Genomic DNA, 22,454 nt, shown 5'->3' with positions numbered 1-22,454 from the left:
TGAGAGGACTGTCTTATGATGAGAGATTTTGTAGAATGGGCCCATACTCTCTGGATTGTAGAAGAATGCGAAGTGATCTCATTGAAACTTACAAGATTCTGAAGGGGATTGACAGATGCCGAGAGGTTGTTTTCCCCTGGCTGGGGAGTCTAGAACCAGGGGGCACAGTTTCAGGATAAGGGGTCGGCCATTTAAGACCGAGATGAGGAGGAATTTCTTCACTCAGAGGGTTGTGAATCTTTGGAATTCTCTGCCCCAGAGAGCTGTGGATGCTGAGTATATTCAAGGCTGAGATAGATTTTTGGAGTCTAGGGGAATCAAGGGATATCGGGCAGGAAAGTGGAGTTGAGGTCGATGATCAGCCATGATCTTATTGAATGGCGGAGCAGGCTCGAGGGGCCGTATGGACTATTCCTATTTCTTATGTTCTTAATATCGCTATGGCAGGTTGAATGTAGATTCGTTCTGGACACCCCAGTGAGAGTGCCAATGGTTTCAGGAGAGGAGGGGGGAGAGAATTAGAAGTAAATATGCTTATTCTCCACGCCTGTACTGCAAATGGGAAGCAGTGTAAATACATGGTTAATCCCATCTTCAGGGGAGAGCCAATATGTCATGAGTAGGTCAAAGTCCAAGTGGAGTCACCAGTGAGTTTGGAAAGTCTTTGCCATGTGTGCAATGAACTGGATGTTCTCCTGTTCCTCAGCCTGAGGTCTCCATATCTCACTGTTTTCAGTGAGATCCCAGGCATTCTTTCATCCATACAGAAGACCGCTGTATAGGGCTTGCTTCCACTGTTGTCAAGAATGAAGGTTCTTTCACACTTGCAAAACAACTGTCAGAGCTTTGCACCACCATTGAGGTAGAATGGACTAACACTCCCTTGCATTATTTTACCAGTCACAAAGCCACCGTCTTACATTTACTTCTGGAAGCAGATGTGTCAAAACCAAGTGAATATTGTTCCCACATGTGGCGAGCCTCCAATCTCTCTCACACGCTCCTGGACAGGGTACAAGGAAAAGCTGGTCATCTGATTGCCAATCCAGTCTCCAACCTCCCTCCATCGTTACCTCTCTTATCTCGCTTGACTTTATCAATACTGCGACGGTAATCACTCTTCTAACCCTTCCTGTCTTGTTTCTCGCAAGCTCCAGCTACCAACCTATATACGATCCCCCCTCCTCACAATTGAAGTCAAGACCCTTACTCTAACCCATGCTCTCACAGGACCTCAATACTGTGGAACACCTCACCTCCCTCAGTCTTGCCTTCCTCCTGTAGGCTCATAGAACCTAAACTTGAGGTCAGCTAAACTTTACTTCATTCGACGCAAGAATTAGGAGCAGGAGGAGACCATTCGGCCCCTCGAGCCTGCTCTGCCATTCAATAAGATCATGGCCAATTTTCGACCTCAACTCCACTTTCCCGCCCGATGTCCCTTGATTCCCCTAGAGTTGGGGGCCGAAATTGCCCCTTTTTTTAAGGCCCATTACCACCGGGGGCAAGCGGATGGTGCGACCCATCTGGCATTGCCCCTGGGCTGGGGGCGGTGCCGACCCCTTACCACCCGGCGGGGTAAATGGCCCCATGGGAGCGCGGCCGCTGCCGGTCAGTGCCCCCGACAGCTTCACGCGGCGGGATGCTGCCAGTGGCTGGGCGGTGCGGCTTAGTGGGCTCCATGTAGGCCTCGCAGAATCCCTCCCCATTAAGTGATGGACACCACCCGCTCCAAACCCGATCTCGCCCCGACACCGCCTCCCACAGCGCCCCAAAGCTTATCTCTTTGACTCCCGCCGGGCGGGAATAATTTGAATTATGCACCTCAAACAGGGCGGAGGGCAATTTCAGCTTCCAAAAGTCTATCGATCTCAGCCTTGAATATAGTCAACGAATCAGCATCCACAGCCCTCTTGAGCAGAGAATTCCAAAGATTCACAACCCTCTGAGTGATGAATTTCCTCCTCATCTCAGTCCTAAATGGCCTACCTCTTATCCTGAGACTGTGCCCCCTGGTTTTAGACTCTCCAGCCAGGGGAAACATCCTCCCTGCCAATCCCCCTCAGAATCTTATGTTTCAATGAGATCACCTCTCATTCTTCTAAACTCCAGAGAGTATAGGCCCATTCTACACAATCTCTCCTCATAAGACAGTCCTCTCAAACCAGGAATCAATCTAGTGAACCTTTGTTGCACCGCCTCCAAGGCAAGTCTATCCTTCCCTCAGACTGACCTCACCATCTCTCCTACTCTTGCAACCTTGGTGGTGTCCTGTCCCCAGAGTCTGGGCCCAAGCCTAAGTTTCTCAATTTAAAAACTTGGTCAATAACTTTGCGTTTGACTGCATCACTAAGTGTTGATCAGAGTGAGGCGAGCACAATTTGCTGAAGTGAGTGAGCAGCAGTTTGACTTTACGGAATGTCACGTCAACATAAATAAATCTTTCTGTACGTTAGCTGGAAAAATCCATCTTTAAGGCAGCTAATATACGGGGGTGGGGGGGAACCAACAATTGATTTATGGTGAACAAAATCAGCAGTAAATTCACTACCTCACTGCTCAGAGTAAACCTCAAACCCTGCCGTGTTCATATATCATGACCCTGAAATGAGTTTCCGACCACATATCCACAGCATAACGAAAACTGCCTATTTCCACCCTCCGTAACATCGCCCGTCTCCGCCCCCTGCCTCAGCTCATCCGCTGCTGAAACCCTCACCCGTGCCTTTGTTACCTCTAGACTTGACTATTCCAACGCACTCCTGGTTGGCTTTCCACATTCTACCCGACGTAAACTTGAGCTCATCCAAAACGCGGCAGTCCTGTATCCTAACTCGCACCGAGTCCCGCTCACCCATCACCCCTGTGCTCGCTGACCTACATTGGCTCTCGGTTAAGCAACGCCTCTATTTCAAAATTCCCATCCTTCTTTACAAATCCCTCCATGGCCTCGCCCCTCCCTATCTCTGTAATCTCTTTCAGCCTCACAAACCACCCCCCCCCCACCCCAAGATATCTGTGTTTCTCAAATTCTGCCCTCTTGTGCATCCCTGATTATAATCGCTCCACCGTTGGTGGCCGTGCCTTCAGCTGCCTGGGCCCCAAGTTCTGGAACTCCCTCCCTAAACCTCGCCACCTCTCTACCTCTCTTTCCTCCTTTAAGACACTCCTTAAAACCTACCTCTTTGACCAAGCTTTTGTTGACCTGCCCTAATATCTCCTTATGCTGCCCGGTGTCAATTATTGTCTGATTTACGCTCCTGTGAAGTGCCTTGGGACATTTCACTACATTAAAGTTGCTATATAAATACAAGTTGTTGTTGTTGCAGAGAAATGAGATAAAACGTCAAACAATTGTAACCTCAGAGTACCTGGCATGTTGTGCGTTAGACCTTCAGGTCAAATGGCAACATCAGTTATAATTGTCTTTTTCTCTGTAGGCCATAAAGCCCCTCAATGTGTATCTAAACAAGAGAGGAGATACATTATGCGTTAAATATCGCAGGCCCATGCGCTCTCCTCCCCCACGTACATGGGGTCTCAGTTGTCTTGTATTTTCAAAGGCTTCAAAAAAGAGACAGAAATCTGAGTGCCTGATGAGATATCAGGAACGGGCCTAAGGAGAATAAAACAGCTTCAAAATTGAATGCACCACTTGAACAGCTGAGTCACAGTCTCTGAATTTTTCCCACATGCATCGATTGATCCCTGGGATGAGAGGGCTGTCCTCTGATGAGAGATTGTGTAGATTGGGCCTATACTCTCTGGAGTGTAGAAGAATGAGAGGTGATCTCATTGAAACATATAAGATTCTGAGGGGGATTGACAGGGGACTGAGAGGTTGTTTCCCCTGGCTGGGGATTCTAGATCTTGGGCGTCACAATCTCAGAATAAGGGTTCATAAGAACATAAGAAATAGGAGCAGGAGTAGGCTGTTTGGCCCCTCGAGCCTGCTCCGCCGTTCAATAAGATCATGGCTGATCTGATCATGGACTCAGCTCAACTTCCCTGCCCGCTCCCCTTATCGCTCAAAAATCTGTCTACCTCCGCTTTAAATATATTCAATGACCCAGCCTCCACAGCTCTCTGGGGCAGAAAATTCCACAGATTTACAACCCCCTGAGAGAAGAAATTCCTCCTCATCTCAGTTTTAAATGGACGGCCCCTTATTCTAAGACCATGGGCTCGAGTTTGCTCATTTTTTGCATGCTTAACGCCCACTTAACGTCCATTTAACCGCTGAAATGACGTATAACAGCCATATTTCGACCACTTAGCCACAAAATGGAAACTGACGGGTATTTTTCGGAAACTTATCGCTGATAGTTACTTTCCCCATGTGCGTAACGGCAGTAAAAAATAATACCGCCCGCCCACTTTTTTGGGGCGGAATCATCGGAATGGGCGTAATCAACGCCAAGAATATCGCCCAGGGTTGCTTTCCGCACGGAATTAACGCCGAGATTCAATAATACCGCTCAATGTGTGATGCACATCATTATGTCCCCAATTTAAGACGTGCAAGAATGAGGAGGAGGGCCAGACCATACACACCCCGCATGTGCAGGGAAAAGAGGTCTTACCTCGATGTGTCCGAGCACACCTGCCTTCGGAGACTGCGCTTCCACAAGGTGGTGATCAATGAAATATGTGAGCTCATCAGGCCACATATGCAGCCTGCCATCAGGACATCAGTGTTGGTCGAGGTCAAGGTCACCGCGGCATTGTCTTTCTACGCATCCGGTTCCTTTCGGGCCTCCGCAGTTGAGATTTGCCCTCTGTTTCACCATGCTACCCATCGCTGCATTAGACAGGTCACGGAGGCCCTGTACGCAAGAAGGATGGACTTTATCAGCTTCCCCATGACCACGGAGGCTCAGACTGACAGGGCTGGAGCATTCTACCGCATTGCTAAGTTCCCCAGGGTGCAGGGAGCAATACAGTGTACTCACATCGCCATGCGGGCACCTTCTCAGGACCCGGAGCTTTTTCGTAACAGAAAAGGATTTCACTCCCTGAAGGTCCAACTAGTTGTGGACCACAACCAGATCATAATGGCAGTGAATGCCAAATGTCCGGGCACCTTCGATGAGGCTCACATCCTGTGTGAGAGTGCTGTATCTGACATCTTTAAGAGTCAGCCACAAGGACAATGCTGGATGCTTGGTGATAACTGATATGGCCTAGCCACCTGGCTGATGACCCCCCTGTGTGACACCCACACCGAGGCCGAGAAGCGATACAACCAGAGCCACAGAGACACACGCAGTGTGGCCCAGAAAACAATAACTGTGCTTAAGCAGCGCTTCAGATGTCTGGATCACTCAAGAGGGGAGCTACAATACAACCCTAAGCAAGTAGCTACATTTGTGGTCGTGTGCTCCATGCTGCACAATCTGTCTATCAGGAGGGGCCAAAAATTGCCAGAAGGGACTGATGCTCCACCTCAGGAAACATAGAAAATAGGTGCAGGAGTAGGCCATTCTGCCCTTCGAACCTGCACCATCATTCAATAAGATCATGGTTGATCATTCCCTCAGTACCCCTTTCCTGCTTTCTCTCCATACCCCTTGATCCTCTTAACCGTAAGGGCCATATCTAACTCCCTCTTGAATATATCCAGTGAACTGGCATCAACAACTCTCTGCGGCAGGGAATTCCACAGGTTAACAACTCTCTGAGTGAAGAAGTTTCTCCTCATCTCAGTCCTAAATGGCCTACCCCTTATCCTAAGACCATGTCCCCTGGTTCTGGATTTCCCCAACATCGGGAACATTCTTCCCGCATCTATCCTGTCCAGTCCCGTCAGAATCTTATATGTTTCTGTGAGATTCCACTCTCATCCTTCTAAACTCCAGTGTATAAAGGCCCAGTTGATCCACTCTCTCCTCATATGACAGCCCAGCCATCCCTGGAATCAGAATAATATTCTGTCTTTGCGTTTTTGCGCCCAAAGTGGATAACCTCACATTTATCCACATTATACTGCATCTGCCATGCATTTGCCCACTCACCTAACCTGTCTAAGTCACCCTGCAGCCTCTTAGCGTCCCCCTCACAGCTCACACCGCCACCCAGTTTAGTGTCATCTGCAAACTTGGAGATATTACACTCAATTCCTTCATCCAAATCATTGATATATATTGTAAAGAGCTGGGGTCCTAGCACTGAGCCCTGCGGCACTCCACTAGTCACTGCCTGCCATTCTGAAAAGGACCCGTTTATCCCGACTCTCTGCTTCCTGTCTGCCAACCAGTTCTCTATCCACGTCAGTATATTACCCCCACTATCATGTGCTTTGATTTTGCACAACAAGTCCAAATACACCACATTCACTGGTTCTCCCTTGTCCACTCTACTGGTTACATCCTCAAAAAATTCCAGAAGATTTGTCAAGCATGATTTCCCCTTCATAAATCCATGCTGACTTGGACCGATCCTGTCACTGCTTTCCAAATGCGCTGTTATTTCATCCTTAATAATTGATTCCAACATTTTCCCCACCACTGATGTCAGGCTAACCGGTCTATAATTACCCACTTTCTCTCTCCTTCCCTTTTTAAAAAGTGGTGTTACATTAGCTATCCTCCAGTCCATAGGAACTGATCCCGAGGCGATAGACTGTTGGAAAATGATCACCAATGCATCCACTATTTCGAGGGCCACTTCCTTAAGTACTCTGGGATGCAGACTATCAGGCCCCGGGGATTTATCAGCCTTCAATCCCATCAATATCCCTAACACCATTTCCTGACTAATAAGGATTTCTTTCAGTTCCTCCTTCTCACTATACCCTCGGTCCCCTCGTATTTCCGGAAGGTTATTTGTGTCTTCCTTCATGAAGACAGAACCAAAGTATTTGTTCAATTGGTCTGCCATTTCTTTCTTCCCCATTATAAATTAACCTGAATCCAACTGCAAGGGACCTACATTTGTCTTCAATAATCTTTTTCTCTTCACATATCTATAGAAGCTTTTGCAGTCAGTTTTTATGTTCCCAGCAAGCTTCTTCTCATACTCTATTTTCCCCCTCTTTGTCCTCCTCTGCTGAATTCTAAATTTCTCCCAGTCCTCAGATTTGCTGCTTTTTCTGGCCAATTTATATGCCTCTTCCTTGGATCTAACACTATCCTTAATTTCCCTTGTTAGCCACGGCTGAGCCACCTTCCCCGTTTTATTTTTACTCCAGACAGGGATGTACAATTGCTGAAGTTTATCCATGTGATCTTTAAATGTTTGCCATTGCCTATCCACCGTCAACCCTTTAAGTATCATTTGCCAGTCTATTCTAGCCAATTCACGCCTCAAACCATCGAAGTTACCTTTCCTTAAGTTCAGGACCCTAGTTTCTGAATTAACTGTGTCACTCTCCATCCTAATAAAGAATTCTACCATGTTATGGTCACTCTTGCCCAAGGGGTCTCGCACAGCAAGATTGCTAATTAGTCCTTTCTCATTACACATCACCCAGTCTAGGATGGCCAGCTCCCTGGTTGGTTCCTCGACATATTGGTCTAGAAAACCATCCCTAATACACTCCAGAAAATCCTCCTCCACCGCATTGCTACCAGTTTGGTTAGCCCAATCAATATGTCGATTAAAGTTACCCATGATAACTGCTGTACCTTTATTGCATGCATCCCTAATTTCTTGTTTGATGCTGTCCCCAACCTTACTACTACTGTTTGGTGGTCTGTACACAACTCCCACTAGCGTTTTCTGCCTCTTGGTATTCCTCAGCTCTACCCATACCGATTCCACATCATCCAAGCTAATGTCCTTTCTTATTATTGCATTAATTTCCTCTCTAACCAGCAATGCCACCCCGCCTCCTTTTCCTTTCTGTCTATCCTTCCTAAATGTTGAATACCCCTGGATGTTGAGTTCCCAGCCTTGGTCACCCTGGAGCCATGTCTCCGTGATGCCAATTACATCATACCCGTTAACTGCCATCTGCACAGTTAATTCGTCCACCTTATTCCGAATACTCCTCGCATTGAGGCACAGAGCCTTCAGGCTTGTCTTTCTAACACACTTTGCCCCTTTGGAATTTTGCTGTAATGTGGCCCTTTTTGCTTTTTGCCTTAGGTTTCTCTGCCCTCCACTTTTACTTTTCTTCTTTCTATCTTTTGCTTCTGCCCCCATTCTACTTCCCTCTGTCTCCCTGCATAGGTTCCCATCTCCCTGTCATATTAGTTTAACTCCTCCCAAACAGCACTAGCAAACACTGCCCCTAGGACATTGGTTCCGGTCCTGCCCAGATGCAGACCGTCTGGTTTGTACTGGTCCCACCTCCCCCAGAACCGGTTCCAATGTCCCAGGAATTTGAATCCCTCCCTGCTGCACCACTCCTCAAGCCACGTATTCATCTGAGCAATCCTGCGATTCCTACTCTGACTAGCACGTGGCACTGGTAGCAATCTTGAGATTACTACTTTTGAGGTCCTACTTTTTAATTTAGCTCCTAGCTCACTAAATTCGTCTTGTAGGACCTCATCCCTTTTTTTTACCTATATCATTTACCTATACCTATATGCACCACGACAACTGGCTGTTCTCCCTCCCTTTTCAGAATGTCCTGCACCCGCTCTGAGACATCCTTGATACTTGCACCAGGGAGGCAACAAACCATCCTGGAGTCTCGGTTGCGGCCGCAGAAACGTCTATCTATTCCCCTTACAATTGAATCCCCTATCACTATAGCTCTCCCACTCTTTTTCCTGCCCTCCTGTGCAGCAGAGCCACCCACGGTGCCATGAACTTGGCTGCTGCTGCCCCCCTGGTGAGTCATCCCCCCCAACCGTACCCAAAGCGGTGTATCTGTTTTGCAGGGGGATGACTGCAGGGGACCCCTGCACAACCTTCCTTGCACTGCTCTTCCTGCTGGTCATCCATTCCCTATCTGGCTGTGGACCCTTTACCTGCGGTAAGACCAACTCACTAAATGTGCTATTCACGTCATTCTCAGCATCGTGGATGCTCCAGAGTGAATCCACCGCGGTCCGTCAGGAGCTGCAGCTGGATGCACTTCCCGCACACGTAGTCGTCAGGGACACCGGAAGCGTCCCTGACTTCCCACATAGTACAGGAGGAGCATAACACGTGTCTCCTGCCATGACTTAACCCCTAGATAAACTTAATTTGGCAACAACAAGGCTAAAAGGTTATTTACTGATAAAGAAAATAAAAATAAAAACTACTCACCAATCACTTACCCCCTTGGCTGTGACGTCACCTTTCGATTTCTTTCTACTTCTTTTTTGCCATCTCTCCCTGCTGCAGCTGCACAAGCTGGCCTTTATAGGCCTCTCCTCCAACCTCCCGACGACGCTGCTCCCCGCTGGAGAGAGAGGAAGAGGAGGACGAGGGGCTGGACGCTGACCTAGGGCCAGACAATCAGGCTGGCTATGCAACCATGCCCACGACCCCCTCCAGACCGCAGGAACGGAACCGTGATGGCTACATAGCTGCAAGACTCTTACATGAGAAGCTGATATCTGAACGATTTGCCTGAAAGAGCGTTGCTGTGAGTGACAACGCTGACACACTGCTGTGTGTGTGCAGCTCAGACATCAATGGTGCCCATCACCTTGGTGTCAGTTAAAGTTTACGTTGATTGAAGTTAAGTTTTATTTAACCCTTTCATGTTAAGGAATCATCAGTGTGTAACAGTCCAGCTATCTGAGACAATGTGCAACAAGATTATGTTCAATAAAAATTTTTTAGACCAACATTGGTCTGAAATCATAAGCATCACAGGCAAAAACACCCAACCCCTGCCCACACCCCACTTTTTCCACCATTAATATCAATCAAATGTTCAACATGTCCAGCAACACAGAATACAAAGGCAAAGCAGGAGTATGGTCCCCAGCCCCCATACATTACAACAAACTGCATACACCCAGATAGAGATATAACGCAGCCATCACCTGCGGACATGTACCTCACTTTCCTTCCCCCCTCCCCTTCTTCTCCCCACCTCTACCCCTTCCCCTCCTCGCTTCATGGCGCCTGGCCGAGGAGCTCCTCAGGTGGTGCCTCATTGCAGGTGATGAAGGCAGATGCGTTGGTTGGACGGGTACGGGAGCGGGGGTTGCCGAGGGGGCAACATTCTCTGATGCAGAAGCAGGATCTTGGTCCTTGCTCTCATCTGTCGTTCGCAGTGGCGGTTCGGAACCTAGGGGTGGAGTGCCGCGCTCGGGGAACACTGGGAGGCCTGTGGCAGCAGTGTTCCTGGCTATCGCATCCAGGGACTCCGCCATGTGCAGAATGTACTCGGACATGGTGGTCAGGTGTCGGGATATGTCCCACAATGCTTTGATGAGCTGGTCACCAATGTCTACAGTCCTCCTGGACAACTGTACCATCTCCCCGCTCTCTTGTGGCGCTTATGGACGAGACCTGCCACGTCCACGAGGCCTCCGCGGGGTCGGCGCCGTCCTGGGGACAAATGGGGTGCCCTGTGGTGAGGTGCTTGGGGCCGGTACCTCCAGAGTGGAGGCGGGAATGACTGGAGGACCTCGAGATGGCCTTGGGGTGGAATGGCTTCTGGAGCGTGGCGATGCAGGTTCCTCGAAGTCCGCGCTTTCAACCGTAGAGAACAGACCCAGCGGATTGACAGGCGAGAATCGGAGCTCTTCAGCACCAGAAGTAGGATCGTCCGGAGAGTCGGGCCCTGCGCCCCCACCTTCTGGCCTCTGTGGTCTTGCCTGGGGCCGCGCTGCTGGCTGAGCTGCAAAATACAAATGAGGTTATTAGAGGAGAAGGGGATGCACGACAAAAGCACCACCACTATCAAAATCATCGCAGACATCACATTTCATGACCATCAACACATTTGCATTGCAATGATTTTCATTAGGCCAACATTATTTCTAGGACAATTTTAGGAATCATCTATCATATATGATTAGTCGGATATGAGTGGGTGTGGCATCTATTGACTTTATATCACGCAATGGTGTAAGCTTTACTCACGTGGCATCACTTCAGGGTCTGCAGATGCTTCCGTGGCTGTCCGGGTGTGCTTCCCCACGAGTTCAAGCACCCGCTCCTCCGTCTCAGTGATGTCGCTGGGGACTGGTGGCCCCCCACCCTTTCGCCTCTGCACGGACCTCATCGTCAATAGCTTCTTCTGTAAAAGGTGACAGGACGACATGGCATGAGATCATTGCGTGATATCATTGCTTGGTACTGTCACGGGCACTGATACAACACATAACCGACAGATGTAATCATAATTATTATGATTATTATCATTCTTTACCTACAGACATGCACCGTGGCTGCAGGCTTTGAGTACAACATTCCCGGTAAAAGTGAAAGACTTCACATCTGCTGATAGTCACTCATGACTGTTACAAATCAAGTTATATAAATACATAAGTACATGTAAATCAATGTAATACTTACTCTTACGGATCCCACAAGGTCGTTCCATCGCTTGCGGCATTGGTTGCCCTCACGAACCTCGTTGGTCGCCGACGAGACCACCTCTGCTATCTCGGTCTATATCTTCTGGTAGGTCTCTGGGGTGGCCTTCCCACGCCTTCCCTGTGTCAAATCACCTCAGCGTAACTCGACCTCCTGCAAGAGGGAGGCATTTGCCTCGTCTGAGAACCTCCTGGCTCTTTTGCACCCTCCAATGTGCTCCTCTCCCAACTCACTGCTCTCTCCAGCGTCAGTCTCCACAGCGTGCTGTGATACCTCCTCCTCTCTCTCCATTATAGGCACCAAATTCGGGCAAATATGTGGCTGGTAACAGCTCATTTTTGTTTCCCTATTTGCTGTAAAGCTCTAAACTCTCCCTCCTTTCTCCCAAAGCAACCACACCACACCCAGACACGCCTTCAGTCCCTCTCAGCTCCCTCACTCTCTGTCTCCTCTTCTGCACATGTCATGATGACCCTTGACCTCCCGAGTCGCGGGAATCGAGTGTTGCCATGCCGTTGCGAAGGACGCAACACTTTACGGCAGAAGGTCAGCGAGATTTTACACTACCGCCCATTTCATATCGCTCGCGGTAACACCCAATTTAAAAAATGGAGACTAGGTGCTTTGAGAATGGGCGAGAAGCCGGCGATCTGAAAACCCATTTTTACTGCCCACGCCAGAAATAACGCCCATTTTTAGGCGATAAGCACAAAAGTGTAAAATCTAGCCCTATGTCCCCTAATTTTAGTTTCCCCTATGAGTGGAAATATCCTCTCTGCATCCACCTTATCGAGGCCCCTCATTATCTTATAAGTTTCAATAAGATCACCTCTCATTCTTCTGAACTCTAATGAATATAGGCCCAACCTACTCAACCTATCTTCATAAGTCAACCCCCTCATCTCCAGAATCAACCTAGTGAACCTTCTCTGAACAGCCTCCAATGCAAATATATCCTTCTTTAAATACGGAGACCAAAACTGTACGCAGTACTCCAGGTGTGGCCTCACCAATACCCTGTAAAATTGTAGCAGGACTTCTCTGCTTTTATACTCCATCCCCCTTGCAATAAAGGCCAACATTTCATTTGCCTTCCTGATTACTTGCTGTACCTGCATACTAATGTTTTGTGTTTCATGCACAAGGATCTCCAGGTACCTCTGTACTGCAACACTTTGCAATTTTTCTCCATTTAAATTATAATTTGCTTTTCTATTATTTCTGCCAAAGTGGATAACCTCACATTTTCCCACATTATACTCCATCTGCCAATTGTTTGCCCACTCACTTAGCCTGTCTATATCCCTTTACAGATTTTTAGTGTCCTCCTCACAATTTGCTCTCTCACCCATCTTTGTATCATCAGAAAACTTGGGTCGGCCATTTAGTATTGAGAGGAGAAGGCATTTCTTCACTGAGAGGGTTGTGAATGTTTGGAATTCCCTACCCCAGAGGGCTGTGGAGGCTGAGTATATTCAAGGCAGAGATAGATAGATTTTTGGACTCGAGGGGGAATCGAGGGATACGGAGATCGGGCGGGAAAGTGGAGTTGAGGTCGAAGATCAGCCATCATCATGAGGCAGTCCCTCGGAATCAAGGAAGACTTGCTTCCATTCTTAGAATGAGTCCTTGTGGCTGAACAGTCCAATACGAGAGCCACAGTCCCTGCCACAGATGGGACAGACAGTCGTTGAGGGTAAGGGAGGGTGGGACAGGTTTGCCGCACATTCTTTCCGCTGCCTGCGCTTGTTTTCGGCATGCTGTCGGCGATGAGACTCGAGGTGCTCAGCGCCCTCCCGGATGCACTTTCTCCACTTAGCGTGGTCTTTGGCCAGGGACTCCCAGGTGTCAGTGGGGATGTTGAATTTTATCAGGGAGGCTTTGAGGGTGTCCCTGTAACGTTTCCTCTGCCCACCTTTGGCTCGTTTGCCGTGTAGGAGTTCTGAATAGAGCACTTGCTTTGGGAGTCTCGTGTCTGGCATGCGGACAATATGGCCTGCCCAGCGGAGCTGATCAACTGTGGTCAGTGCTTCAATGCTGGGGATATTGGCCTGGTCGAGGACGCTAACGTTGGTGTGTCTGTCCTCCCAGGAGATTTGTAGGATCTTGTGGAAACATAGTTGGTGGTATTTCTCCAGCGACTTGAGGTGTCCACTGTACATGGTCCATGCCTCTGAGCCATACAGGAGGGCAGGTATTACTACAGCCCTGTAGACCATGAGCTTGGTGGTAGATTTGAGGGCCTGGTTTTCAAACACTCTTTTCCTCAGACGGCCGAAGGCTGAGCTGGTGCATTGAAGGCGGTGTTGAATCTCCTCATCAATGCCTGCTTTTGTTGCTAGGAGGCTCCCGAGGTATGGAAAGTGGTCCACGTTGTCCAGAGCCGCGCTGTGGATCTTGATGACTGGGGGGCAGTGCTGTGCGGCGAGGACAGGCTGGTGGAGGACCTTTGTCTTACGGATGTTTAGCGTAAGGCCCATGCTTTCATATGCTTTGGTAAATACGTCGACTATGTCCTGGAGTTCAGCCTCTGAATGTGCGCAGACGCAGGCATCGTCCATGTACAGAGGTTGGGGTGGTCTTAGATCTGGTCTGGAGACGACGCAGGTTGAACAGGTTCCCACTGTTACGTATTTCAGTTGCACTCCAGCGGGGAGCTTGTTGAGTGTGAGGTGGAGCATGACAGCGAGGAAGATTGAGAAGAGGGTTGGTGCGATGACACAGCCCTGCTTGACCCCGCTCCGGACGTGGATTGGGTCTTTAATAGATCCGTTGGTAAGGATCACGGCCTGCATGTCATTGTGCAGCAGGCGGAGGATGTTGATGAACTTTTGGGGGCATCCAAAACGGAAGACGACGCTCCATAGACCCTCGCGGTTGACAGTGTCAAAGGCCTTTGTAAGGTCGAAGAAGGCCATGTATAAGGGCTGGTGCTGCTCCCTGCATTTTTCCTGCAGCTGTCGCGCTGCAAAGATCATGTCCGTTGTGCCCCGTAGGGGACGAAATCCACACTGTGACTCCGGGAGGAGCTCCTCGGCCACAGGGAGAAGGCGGTTGAGGAGGACTCTCGCAACAACTTTCCCAGTGGCTGATAACAGGGAGATTCCCCTGTAATTGCCGCAGTCGGACTTGTCCCCTTTTTTAAAGATGGTCACAATCACTTCATCTCTGAGATCTCCCGGCATGCTCTCCTCCTTCCAGAACATCTCTGAGATCTCCCGGCATGCTTTCCTCCCTCCAGAACATCTCTGAGATCTCCCGGCATGTTCTCCTCCCTCCAGATAAGAGAGATGAGGTTATGTATCCGCGCCAACAGCGCCTCTCCACCATACTTTAGTGCCTCAGCAGGGATCCATCTGCTCCCATAGCCTTGTTGTTTTTGAGCTGTCTTATGGCTTTTCCTACCTCGTGTGGCGGGGTTTCACTGAGGTGGTGGCGGGTCGCATGCTGCGGGATGGAGTTGAGAACACTCGAGTCAGAGGCAGAGTCTCGATGGAGGAGATCTTCGAAGTGCTCCTTCCAGCGGGACCTGACTGCCTCAGTGTCCTTGATGAGTGTTTCCCCGTTCTTGGCCAGGAGTGGGGTGGGGCCTTGGGAGTTTGGACCGATCTTATTGAATGGCAATGCAGGCTCAAGGAGATCCATATGACCACCTCCTGCTCCTAAGTCTTATGTTCTTATTCAAATATTTTTTTCCATCTGTCTTACAAGCCTCCTAAGTTAGATTTAAACTCAAGGTTGTGTATATACAGGACACTGTAACCCCAGGGGCTGTATATGTACAGGACACTGTAACCCCAGGGCTGTATATATACAGGACACTGTAACCCCCGGGCTGTATATATCATCATCATCATAGGTGGTCCCTCGAAGTGAGGATGACTTGCTTCCACGCCAAAAAGGGATGAGTTCACAGGTGTTTCAATGAAGGACCTAATATTCCAGATCCCGAACTACATCCTGAAGGGTGGACGATGCCTGTACGTGGATTTTTTTAACGTGTGGTGGCCATTGCACACCAGCCATCACACGGGCTTGACAGAGCTAGGTCTTGGTCCAGTGGCAAGGATTACCCAGGACTAACTGGAGACCCGCTCTGCTGCACGGACCTAGTGCGCACATATCGCAGTGTGGGCTGGCCCGTGCTGCCCCTGGGCCCTCGCCTCTTCTCGGCCCCAGATTCACGCCTCTCCTGGGCCCCGGTCACTTCCTTCTACAAACTCTTGCTGCTCCTTCGCCCCTCCTGCTGTGCCAGCCCGCACTGCAATCAGCGACCTGACTTCACAGCCGTCGCCCTCCTGCAGCAGCACGTGCTGCTCCCTGCAGTGGTATACCACCACACGCTGCTCCTTCCAATGGCCCCGGCCTGCTGATGGTCTTACATATATACAAGACACTGTAACCCCAGGGGCTGTATATATACAGGACACCGTCTGCCCAGGGCTGTATATATACAGGTCAGAGGACACTGTCTCCTCAGGACTTTATACAAAGCACACTGTCTCCCATTGAATGAACACCATAAATTGTTTGTAGGCAGCGAGTCTCGGTGATAATACGCAACTGTAATCTGATTCTTTCCGAAGGTACCGATAAAACAATGACAGCTTTATATCCAGAATCAATAATCAAGGAACAATTCACGAAAAAGGGCAAAGAATTGTGGAATTTCATCACTAAAACACTGGTTAAAATGCTCAGAATCCCATGGAACGAGCAAAGAATGTGATTTATTCAGTCACCATAAACCAGTGGGCCTAATTATAAATGTGTGGCGTTGCAGCACGAATTCCCAAAACACCAGTCAAAAAAAATCAAGTATGAAAATGGAATTTGACTTATTCAGGCATCATAATTCAGGGCTCTAGAGATTTGTAAAAGTCTGCTGCCAGTGATTAACTTGTTTGGGAGGATGTTTTATTTGCTGTGTGGCATTGAGGCAGGGTACAGCAGCAGAAAACTGCACAAGGACAAGCTCAAAACAACATTCACCCTGATGTGAGGGGGCAGAGTTATCAAGGAGAAAAGGTCTCTCTGGTGGAATTATGAAACACAGCACGTGTGAAAGAAAAAACATCTTCGAATCATAGAGTGGTTATAGCACAGAAGGAGGCCATTCGGCCCATCGAGCCCGTGCCGACTTTCTGCAAGAGCACCTCAGCCAGTCCCACTCCACCCACCTTCTCAAGGGGCAATTAGGGATGGGCAATAAATGCCGGCCTTGCCAGTGACGCCCACATCCCAGGAGCACATTTTTAACAACTGAAGGCACGGCCTACCAATGGTGGGGGCGATGGAAATTGGGGATGCACAAGAGACCAGAATTGGAAAGATCTCGGAGGGTTGTAGGGCTGGAGGAGGGGGGGAGAGACCATGGAGGGACTTGAACATGAGGATGAGAATTTTAAGTTTGAGGCGTTGTTGGTTCGCGAGCCAATGTAGGTCAATGAGCACAATGTTCCATAAAATGTAGCAAAATCAACAAAGATATCAGTTTCCAAGTCACAACAAATCAATGTATTTACTATGCAACCGTCAGGGGAGCAGTTCCCATTTATTCATCAGGGTAAAGCTTTGACTCACTGTGCAACTATAATGAGTTCCTGTTTATTCAGTACAAAAGTGCTGTCCTTCAGATGAAATGGTGCTGCCTGTTGCAGTGGTTCAGGCAGATGTTAAAGATCCCATGGCACTATTCGAAGAGCAGGGAGTTCTCCCAGTGCCCCAGCCAACATCACCTAACAACAGATTCACCGATTAAATCGTTTCATTTTCTGTTTGTGGACCTTGCTGTGCGCAATTAGGTAAAGGTATCAAGGGATGTGGATGAAAGGTGATTAAATGGAGTTGAGATACAGGGCCCGAAATTCAGTCCTGCTGGAAAGCTGGTGCTCCCCCCACCTTTTTGTGGCCATTAGCGGCGAAATTTTTTCGTGGCTGGGCCACCCCATATTCAGCTCCAAAAGTGAACAAATGGATTCCAGCGCTAATGAAATCTTCCAAAGTGGATTTTTCAGTGGTGTGGCTGTCTTAATTTGAGTGTTATCACCACTGAGAAATTCAGCATAAGGGTTTCTAATGAGCCAGCTGCTCCCTGGCCTTTTTAAAGGCCTGGGTTTACAGCAAGGCCCTGAGGGGGGAAGGAGGTTGGAAGGATGGCTGATGTAAGAGGTGCAAGGAGAGCCAACAGGTTCACTGATATGGAGCTGGAGACACTGATGGACGGTGTAGAGGACAGAAGAGGAATACTGTTTCCTGATGTGGGGAGACCTGGCAGACCGCCAGTACATAATGCATGGAGGGAGATTGCAGGGGAGGTGTCAGGCACCTCCATATATGTGAGGACGCACCCACTCAGGAGGATGCTGGCCAGTCTGCACCCGGCCCTTCCAAGATGACGACGGGTCGACGCCTCCTAGCTCTGGGGCGACGGGGATCCTCCTCCTCCTCCTCCTCTTGCGCCTCTTCCTCCTCCTTCTCAGGTGGTACTGCTGGCTCGACCTCCAGCGGCTGTCCCCTCATGATGGGCAGGTTGTGCAGCATGCAGCAGACCACGACGATTATGAAGACCCGTTGAGGAGTGTCATGTATTTAACCATCTTGCAATGACATAGTCATGTAACTGTAACTCATGCACACTGTACCTCTACCCTAGAAATGCACACCCTGACCACAGGGGGCGAACTTGCGGGAGACACTCCTCACCTGGGTTTCCAGGTATAAAAGGGGAGGTCCCACCCAGGGTCAGCACTCCTTGGTCCTGGCAATAAAGGTGAAGGTCACAGAGTGACCGTGTCTGATATATCCATGCCTCGTGTGAGTTTGTAGTAAGGTGCAGGGACACTACATTTGGCGACGAGAAACGGGAATCACCGAACCACGAGGATGGCCATCGGTGGCACAAAGGAACGTTACTGTGTGGGCGAGGACTGGGACGACTTCGTGGAAAGACTCCAGCAGAGCTTTGTCACAAAGGACTGGCTGGGAGCGACAGCGGCTGACAAGCAGAGGGCGCATCTACTGACCAGCTGCGGACCACAGACGTATGCGCTGATGAAACATAGAAACATAGAAACATAGAAACATAGAAAATAGGTGCAGGAGTAGGCCATTCGGCCCTTCTAGCCTGCACCGCCATTCAATGAGTTCATGGCTGAACATTCAACTTCAGTACCCCCTTCCTGCTTTCACGCCATACCCCTTGATCCCCCGAGTAGTAAGGACTTCATCTAACTCCCTTTTGAATATATTTAGTGAATTGGCCTCAACTACTTTCTGTGGTAGAGAATTCCACAGGTTCACCACTCTCTGGGTGAAGAAGTTTCTCCTCATCTCGGTCCTAAATGGCTTACCCCTTATCCTTAGACTGTGACCCCTGGTTCTGGACTTCCCCAACATTGGGAACATTCTTCCTGCATCCAACCTGTCCAAACCCGTCAGAATTTTAAACGTTTCTATGAGGTCCCCTCTCACTCTTCTGAACTCCAGTGAATACAAGCCCAGTTGATCCAGTCTTTCTTGATAGGTCAGTCCCACCATCCCGGGAATCAGTCTGGTGAATCTTCGCTGCACTCCCTCAATAGCAAGAATGTCCTTCCTCAAGTTAGGAGACCAAAACTGTACACAATACTCCAGGTGTGGCCTCACCAAGGCCCTGTACAACTGTAGCAACACCTCCCTGCCCCTGTACTCAAATCCCCTCGCTATGAAGGCCAACATGCCATTTGCTTTCTTAACCGCCTGCTGTACCTGCATGCCAACCTTCAATGACTGATGTACCATGACACCCAGGTCTCGTTGCACCTTCCCTTTTCCTAATCTGTCACCATTCAGATAATAGTCTGTCTCTCTGTTTTTACCACCAAAGTGGATAACCTCACATTTATCCACATTATACTTCATCTGCCACGCATTTGCCCACTCACCTAACCTATCCAAGTCACTCTGCAGCCTCATAGCATCCTCCTCGCAGCTCACACTGCCACCCAACTTAGTGTCATCCGCAAATTTGGAGATACTACATTTAATCCCCTCGTCTAAATCATTAATGTACAATGTAAACAACTGGGGCCCCAGCACAGAACCCTGCGGTACCCCACTAGTCACTGCCTGCCATTCCGAAAAGTACCCATTTACTCCTACTCTTTGCTTCCTGTCTGACAACCAGTTCTCAATCCACGTCAGCACACTACCCCCAATCCCACGTGCTTTAACTTTGCACATTAATCTCCTGTGTGGGACCTTGTCGAAAGCCTTCTGAAAGTCCAAATATACCACATCAACTGGTACTCCTTTGTCCACTTTATTGGAAACATCCTCAAAAAATTCCAGAAGATTTGTCAAGCATGATCTCCCTTTGACAAATCCATGCTGACTTGGACCTATCATGTCACCATTTTCCAAATGCGCTGCTATGACATCCTTAATAATTGATTCCATCATTTTACCCACTACTGAGGTCAGGCTGACCGGTCTATAATTCCCTGCTTTCTCTCTCCCTCCTTTTTTAAAAAGTGGGGTTACATTGGCTACCCTCCACTCGATAGGAACTGATCCAGAGTCAATGGAATGTTGGAAAATGACTGTCAATGCATCCGCTATTTCCAAGGCCACCTCCTTAAGTACTCTGGGATGCAGTCCATCAGGCCCTGGGGATTTATCGGCCTTCAATTCCATCAATTTCCCCAACACAATTTCCCGACTAATAAAGATTTCCCTCAGTTCCTCCTCCTTACTAGACCCTCTGACCACTTTTATATCCGGAAGGTTGTTTGTGTCCTCCTTAGTGAATACTGAACCAAAGTACTTGTTCAATTGGTCTGCCATTTCTTTGTTCCCCGTTATGACTTCCCCTGATTCTGACTGCAGGGGACCTACGTTTGTCTTTACTAACCTTTTTCTCTTTACATACCTATAGAAACTTTTGCAATCCGCCTTAATGTTCCCTGCAAGCTTCTTCTCGTACTCCATTTTCCCTGCCCTAATCAAACCCTTTGTCCTCCTCTGCTGAGTTCTAAATTTCTCCCAGTCCCCAGGTTCGCTGCTATTTCTGGCCAATTTGTATGCCATTTCCTTGGCTTTAATACTATCCCTGATTTCCCTAGATAGCCACGGTTGAGCCACCTTCCCTTTTTTATTTTTACGCCAGACAGGAATGTACAATTGTTGTAATTCATCCATGCGGTCTCTAAATGTCTGCCATTGCCCATCCACAGTCAACCCCTTAAGTATCATTAGCCAATCTATCTTAGCCAATTCATGCCTCATACCTTCAAAGTTACTCTTCTTTAAGTTCTAGACCATGGTCTCTGAATTAACTGTTTCATTCTCCATCCTAATGCAGAATTCCACCATATTATGGTCACTCTTCCCCAAGGGGCCTCACACAATGAGATTGCTAATTAATCCTCTCTCATTACACAACACCCAGTCTAAGATGGCCTCCCCCCTAGTTGGTTCCTCGACATATTGGTCTAGAAAACCATCCCTTATGCACTCCAGGAAATCCTCCTCTACCGTATTGCTTCCAGTTTGGCTGGCCCAATCTATGTGCATATTAAAGTCACCCATTATAACTGCTGCACCTTTATTGCATGCACTCCTAATTTCCTGTTTGATGCCCTCCCCAACATCACTACTACTGTTTGGAGGTCTGTACACAACTCCCACTAACGATTTTTGCCCTTTAGTGTTCTGCAGCTCTACCCATATAGATTCCACATCATCCAAGCTAATGTCTTTCCTAACTATTGCATTAATCTCCTCTTTAACCAGCAATGCTACCCCACCTCCTTTTCCTTTTATTCTATCCTTCCGGAATGTTGAATACCCCTGGATGTTGAGTTCCCAGCCCTGATCATCGTGGAGCCACGTCTCCGTAATCCCAATCACATCATATTTGTTAACATCTATTTGCACAGTTAATTCATCCACCTTATTGCGGATACTCCTTGCATTAAGACACAAAGCCTTCAGGCTTGCTTTTTTAACATCCTTTGTCCTTTTAGAATTTTGCTGTACAGTGGCCCTTTTTGTTCTTTGCCTTGGGTTTCTCTGCCCTCCACTTTTCCTCATCTCCTTTCTGTCTTTTGCTTTTGCCTCATTTTTGTCTCCCTCTGTCTCCCTGCATAGGTTCCCATCCCCCTGCAATATTAGTTTAACTCCTCCCCAACAGCACTAGAAAACACTCCCCCTAGGACATTGGTTCTGGTCTTGCCCAGGTGCAGACCGTCCGGTTTGTACTGGTCCCACCTCCCCCAGAACCGGTTCCAATGCCCCAAGAATTTGAATCCCTCCCTGCTACACCACTGCTCAAGCCATGTATTCATCTGCGCTATCCTGCGATTCCTACTCTGACTAGCACGTGGCACTGGTAGCAATCCCGAGATTACTACTTTTGAGGTCCTACTTTTTAATTTAGCTCCTAGCTCCTTAAATTCTTTTCGTAGGACCTCATCCCTTTTTTTACCTATGTCATTGGTACCAATGTGCACCACGACAACTGGCTGTTCTCCCTCCCATTTCAGAATGTCCTGCACCCGCTCCGAGACATCCTTGACCCTTGCACCAGGGAGGCAACATACCATCCTGGAGTCTCGGTTGCGGCCGCAGAAACGCCTATCTATTCCCCTCACCATCGAATCCCCTATCACTATCGCGCTCCCAATCTTTTTCCTGCCCTCCTGTGCAGCAGAGCCAGCCACGGTGCCATGAACTTGGCTGCTGCTGCCCTCCCCTGATGAGTCATCCTCCCGAACAGTACTCAAAGCAGTGTATCTGTTTTGCAGGGGGATGACCACAGGGGACCCCTGCACTACCTTCCTTGCACTGCTCTTCCTGCTGGTCTTCCATTCCCTATCTGGCTGTGGACCCTTCTCCTGCGGTAAGACCAACTCACTACACGTGATACTCACGTCATTCTCAGCATCGTGGATGCTCCAGAGTGAATCCACCCTCAGCTCCAATTCCGCAACGCGGACCGTCAAGAGCTCGAGGCGGATACACTTCCCACACACATA

The sequence above is a fragment of the Pristiophorus japonicus genome, chromosome X (genome assembly GCF_044704955.1).
Source record: "Pristiophorus japonicus isolate sPriJap1 chromosome X, sPriJap1.hap1, whole genome shotgun sequence".
Taxonomy (NCBI): Eukaryota; Metazoa; Chordata; class Chondrichthyes; family Pristiophoridae; genus Pristiophorus; species Pristiophorus japonicus.
This window is presented reverse-complemented; position numbering follows the sequence as displayed.